The sequence below is a fragment of the Stenella coeruleoalba genome, assembly GCF_951394435.1.
Source record: "Stenella coeruleoalba genome assembly, chromosome: X".
Lineage (NCBI taxonomy): Eukaryota > Metazoa > Chordata > Mammalia > Artiodactyla > Delphinidae > Stenella > Stenella coeruleoalba.
In genome coordinates, this window is record NC_137152.1 from 105361824 (window position 1) to 105367316 (window position 5493).

The 5493-nt window shown below is 37.2% G+C and overlaps 1 pseudogene across 1 annotated transcript; it reads left to right on the forward strand.

The window, feature by feature from the left end:
• The first annotated feature begins 3115 nt into the window (after positions 1-3115).
• On the forward strand, positions 3116-3761 carry LOC307180853 (coiled-coil domain-containing protein 169-like; annotated as a pseudogene). The gene has a single exon. The product of its transcript is annotated as a coiled-coil domain-containing protein 169-like (transcript).
• The last annotated feature ends 1732 nt before the right edge of the window (positions 3762-5493 follow it).

Genomic DNA, 5493 nt, shown 5'->3' on the forward strand with positions numbered 1-5493 from the left:
TGACCACTAAACTATGATGACCCAAGGGTTAACTCTAGGTAGCTAGGCTTAAAAATGAGAATGAGGGAAAAAAGAAAGAAAAAATAAGGGCAAGATCATTCTTTAACACCATACACAAAAATAAGATCAAAATGGATTAAAGACCTAAATGTGAGACCCGACACTATAAAACTCCTAGAGGAAAACATAGGCAGAACACTCTCTGACATAAATCACAGCAATATCTTTTTTGATCCGTCTCCCAGAATAATGAAAATAAAACCAAAATTAAACAAATGGGACCTAATTAAACTCAAAAGCTTTTGCACAGCAAAGGAAACCATAAATAAAACAAAAAGACAACCCACAAATTGGGAGAAAATATTTGCAAATGATGTGACTGACAAGGGGTTAGTCTCCAAAACTTACAAACAGCTCATGAGGCTTAATATCATCAAAACAAACAACCCAATCAAAGAATGGGAAGAAGACCTAAATAGACATTTCTCCAAAGAAGACATACAGATGGCCAAGAGACACATGAAAAGATGTTCAACAGTGCTAATTATTAGAGAAATGCAAATCAAAACTACAATGAGGTATCACCTCACACCAGTCAGAATGGCCATAATCAAAAAATCCACAAACGATAAATGCTGGAGAGGGTGTGGAGAGAAGGGAACCCTTCTACACTGTTGGTGGGAATGTAAATTGGTACAGTAACTATGGAGAACAGTATGGAGGTTCCTTAAAAAACTAAAGATAGAGCTACTATATGACCCTGCAATCCCACTCCTGGGCATATATCTGGAGAAAAACATAATTTGAAAAGATATATGCACCCCAATGTTCATTGCAGCACTGTTTACAATAGCCAAGACATAGAAGCAACCTAAATGTCCATTGACAGAGGAATGGATAAAGAAGATGTGGTACCTATATACAATGGAATATTACTCAGCCATAAAAAAGAATGAAAAAATGCCATTTGCAGCAACATGGATGGACCTAGAGATTGTCATACTGAGTGAAGTAAATCAGAGAAAGAGAAAGTTCGTTCTCTAAGTCTGTGAGTCTGTTTCTGTTTTGCAAATAAGTTCATATGTATCATTTCTTTTTAGATTCCGCATATAAGGGATATCATACAATATTTCTCAAAACTACCTGACTGTGCCTTCCAGGAACTGGGCGCATTGGCAGGGCCATCTCAGTAATCAAGGGTATGTAACTCCCCAGCATCCTGGGATCTCATGAATCCAGTCAAAGTTCCTACTGGGTCCTGTCTTCAGGTTCTGGAAGCTACAAGGAGAAAGTTCCTCCATCAGATTTACCAGTTGCTGGTGCTCTAAGGCAGCCCCTGTTCTACTGAGTGGAGACGCAGGAGTGAGCACAAGGAAATGCTGGATCGGGAGTGGGCTCCTCCCCTCCCCCCATGCCAGGCCCCTCTGGTTCAGCCCCAGTGCCCTCTGCTCTTGCCTCCTCATGTTTCTGCCTCAGAGGCTTTATTGGTCCCTTCCAGGAAGCCCTTTCCTCCTGTCTGAACTAGAACCTCATCCCTATGGCTGAGAAAATTCCAGGCCCTAACCTTCTGTGATTTCAAGACTGGGACCAGACTCAGAGCTGAAAGTTAAACTAGCTCAAAAAATGTTTGGAGACAGAGGTTTCTGTCCACCCTGTGAACAATGAAGTGGTCCCCTGAGCCCAACCTTACCCTGAATTGTACGGTGTATATAATTATTTTGTTATTTTGAAATTCTTTTTAAACATGGAGAGAATAAATGAGCAATATATCTGCTGATCATAGGTAATAAATGTATTATTTTGTCAAAAAAAAATAAAATGGATAACCAACAAGGACCTACTGTTCCTTTTCCTACAGGGAACTCTGCTCAATGTTATGTGGCAGCCTGGATGGGAGGGGAGTTTGGGAGAGAATGGATACATGTATATGTATGGCTGAGTCCCTTTGCTGTGTTCCTAAAACTATCACAACATTGTTAATCAGCTATACTCCAATATAAAATAAAAAGTTTTTTAAAAAGAATTTTAAAAAAACAACTGAGAAGAGATTCCAGTTCTCACACTCTACAGGGGAAATAGACACTACATAATTAGTCCAAGCACATCACTAAACAAAAATAAAAAATTAAAATTAAAAAACAAAGAAAGAAGGTGCAGCCCATACACAGAAAAAAAAGCAGCTTATATAAATTGTCTCTGGGAGGGTCTAGGTGATAGATTTAATACATGAAGACTTCAAATAAGCTATTATAAATATGTTCAAAGAACTAAAAGAAGCCACGTTTGAAGAATTAAAGGAATATATGATGACAATGCCTCTTCATATAGAGAATATAAATAAAGACATACAAATTATAAAAAAGAAATGAATGAAAATTCTGGAATTAAAAGGTACAACAACCGAAATGAACAATTCACTCAAGGGGCTCAACAGCAGATTTGAGTTGATAATAGAAAGTAGATCATCTGAAACATTGTAAATCAACTATACTTCAATTAAAAATTAAAATTAAAAAAAAGGTAGATCAATAGAGATTATCTAGTCTAAGGAACAGACCGTAAAAAGAACGAAGAAAACTGAAGAACCTCACAGGCCAGTGAGACACCATCAAACACACCACGTATGCATAATGGGAGTTCCAGAAGAGAAGTGGAGAAAAAAGGGACATAAAAAGTATTTGAAGAAATAGTGGGTGAAAACTTCTCAAATTTCATTTAAAAAAGATTAATCTACACATCCAAGAAGCTCAATGAATTCTAAATAGCACAAACTCAAAGATATTCACAGCTAGAGAGATCATAGTCAAACTGTTGAAAGCCAAAGCCAAAGAGAGAAACTTGAAAATAGTGAGAAGAAAATTATGCGTCATATACAAAGGAACCACAATAAAATTAACATCTGACTTCTCATCAGAAACAGTGGAGACAAGAAGTCAGTATTATGACATATTCAAAGTGCTGGGGGAAAGAAGCTCAACCAGGAATTCTGAGTCAGTTCACCATACCAACAGCTCATGACAGCACTTTCTCATCCCCAGCTTCTGGATGTCCCTTCAGGTCTTCTGCTCCAAGCTGTGCTGAGGGGAAGGGTGTGGGAGATCTCTGACCTGACACTATGGGGGATGAAAGAAGTGACACCTTCTAAGGCATGAGCACTGACCTCCTTAAACTGGAGTTATTGGAAGAAATCCATATGAAAGACTTAGTACAAATCTCAATACTTGAAATAAGACAAAAGGTAGTGGAACTGGAAGCCAAACTCAGTACTGACAACAAAGGCAGTGAGTGGAAAACCTGTTATGAGACACAACTTGAACAGAATGATCAACTAGAAAAGTAAGTTGTTAGTCTCAGAGAGAAAATGGAAAAAATTCCGTGGAAATCCTTCACATAGACTATCTTCTATTCGTGTCTATGAGCGGATGCCAGTGGAATCCTTAAGTACATTACTTAAACAGCCAGCAAAAGAAAAAAGGAGCCTTGAAAATCAAGTGAAAGACTATGTACTTAGACTGGAACGAGAATCAAAGGCTTACCACAAGATCAATGATGAACGTCGTATATACCTAGCTAAAATGTCTCAGGTCTCTGGCTCACACCAAGTTTCTAAAAGACAACCAATGAATCAACTGCATACAATGAAAGAGAATCCAGTGAAAACAGAAAGATATAATCCAGCTAATCAGAAAATGGTAAATGCCAAGAGAGGACCAGCAAAAAAGATTACAAGATCAAATCATCTTCCAAAACTCAATCCATAATTCCAGAACTGGGTGGATTTCTATTTCTTCCCCTTTTTCATTTGTAATATTCAAATTGTGAAGTTACTGCTCGACACATTTTTCAGGTGATGAGATAGATAAGAAAGAGCTATTAAACCTCTTTAGCTCCTCTTCCAGAAGTGTGTTCCTTTGTCACCTGAAAGTAATTTTCTTAGTAATTTAGTCTAGTTTCAAAAATTATTTTAGAAAGTAATTTTAGTGACCCTAAAATATGTACTAGCAGAACTTAATGATTCTTTTTTTTTAACATCTTTATTGGGGTATAATTGCTTTACAATGGTGTGTTAGTTTCTGCTTTATAACAAAGTGAATCAGTTATACATATACATATGTTCCCATATCTCTTCCCTCTTGCGTCTCCCTCCCTCCCACCCTCCCTATCCCACCCCTCCAGGCGGTCACAAAGCACCGAGCTGATCTCCCTGTGCTATGCGGCTTCTTCCCACTAGCTATCTACCTTATGTTTGGTAGTGTATATATGTCCATGCCTCTCTCTCGCTTTGTCACAGCTCACCCTTCCCCCTCCCCATATCCTCAAGTCCGTTCTCTAGTAGGTCTGCGTCTTTAATCCTGTCTTACCCCTAGGTTCTTCATGACATTTTTTTTCTTAAATTCCATATATATGTGTTAGCATACGGTATTTGTCTTTCTCTTTCTGACTTACTTCACTCTGTATGACAGACTCTAGGTCTATCCACCTCATTACAAATAGCTCAATTTCGTTTCTTTTTATGGCTGAGTAATATTCCATTGTATATATGTGCCACATCTTCTTTATCCATTCATCCGATGATGGGCACTTAGAGAACTTATGATTCTTAAAATAGCCTAGGAAACAGGAAGGCTGTCATCATTACACTTGCTTTTAATAATATATCCATTATCTACTCTGATATTAACATTGCTATTATATTTGGTTTCTAGTTGGCTGATAGCTAAAAATGTGAGTTCATCAAAACTGCTTGCTATTTTAGGCTATATCATGCTCATTTTTTTAAAGGTTTAAACAAAGGGGCAAATCAAATGCATTTTAAACTTTGACTTAAAGCATCATGGTATTGCAGAAATAGCCTCCAATCAGGAATCAGCTTGGTTATAGTCCCTCTCTGCTGTAAATTTATGAGAACTTGAGAAAGTCTCTTCACCTCATCTTTATTTTCCACACCTGTAAGATAAATGAGGCAAACTATGCAACTTCTCAGCCTTCTTACCATTCTAGAAAACCAATACTCATTCAACTACTACAAGGACCTGCCACTTAGTACATGGTGATTTAAGTCATTTTGTGATGTTTATTAATTCACAGTGATGGCCTAGTTTTTTGGAGCAAACTTTGTAAGTGTTCACAATACTCAAGTCAAGTCTAGAAATGGACATTGAATGAGGGTAGGAGAAAGGTTCTTTTAAGGCATTTAGAAAATGTATCAAATTCTCTTATTCATGTTTAGACTGTTTTTGCAACTGTCACATTGGTGTACAATATACATATGATTTATTTCCCCAACTTAATAAGTGAAACTGTTAGCCTTTAAATTTCCAGAAACCATCCATTGGTTAGTATAGTTTCTAGGTAATGTTGTTCTCACCTTATATCCCAAAACCTAAATTCTTTTTATTCAGAATCACCAGTAATGAATACCAAATGCACTTCTGTATCTCTATAGACGTTCCTTTCTTTAAGGAAGAATGCATAAATTTCATATAGCCAAAT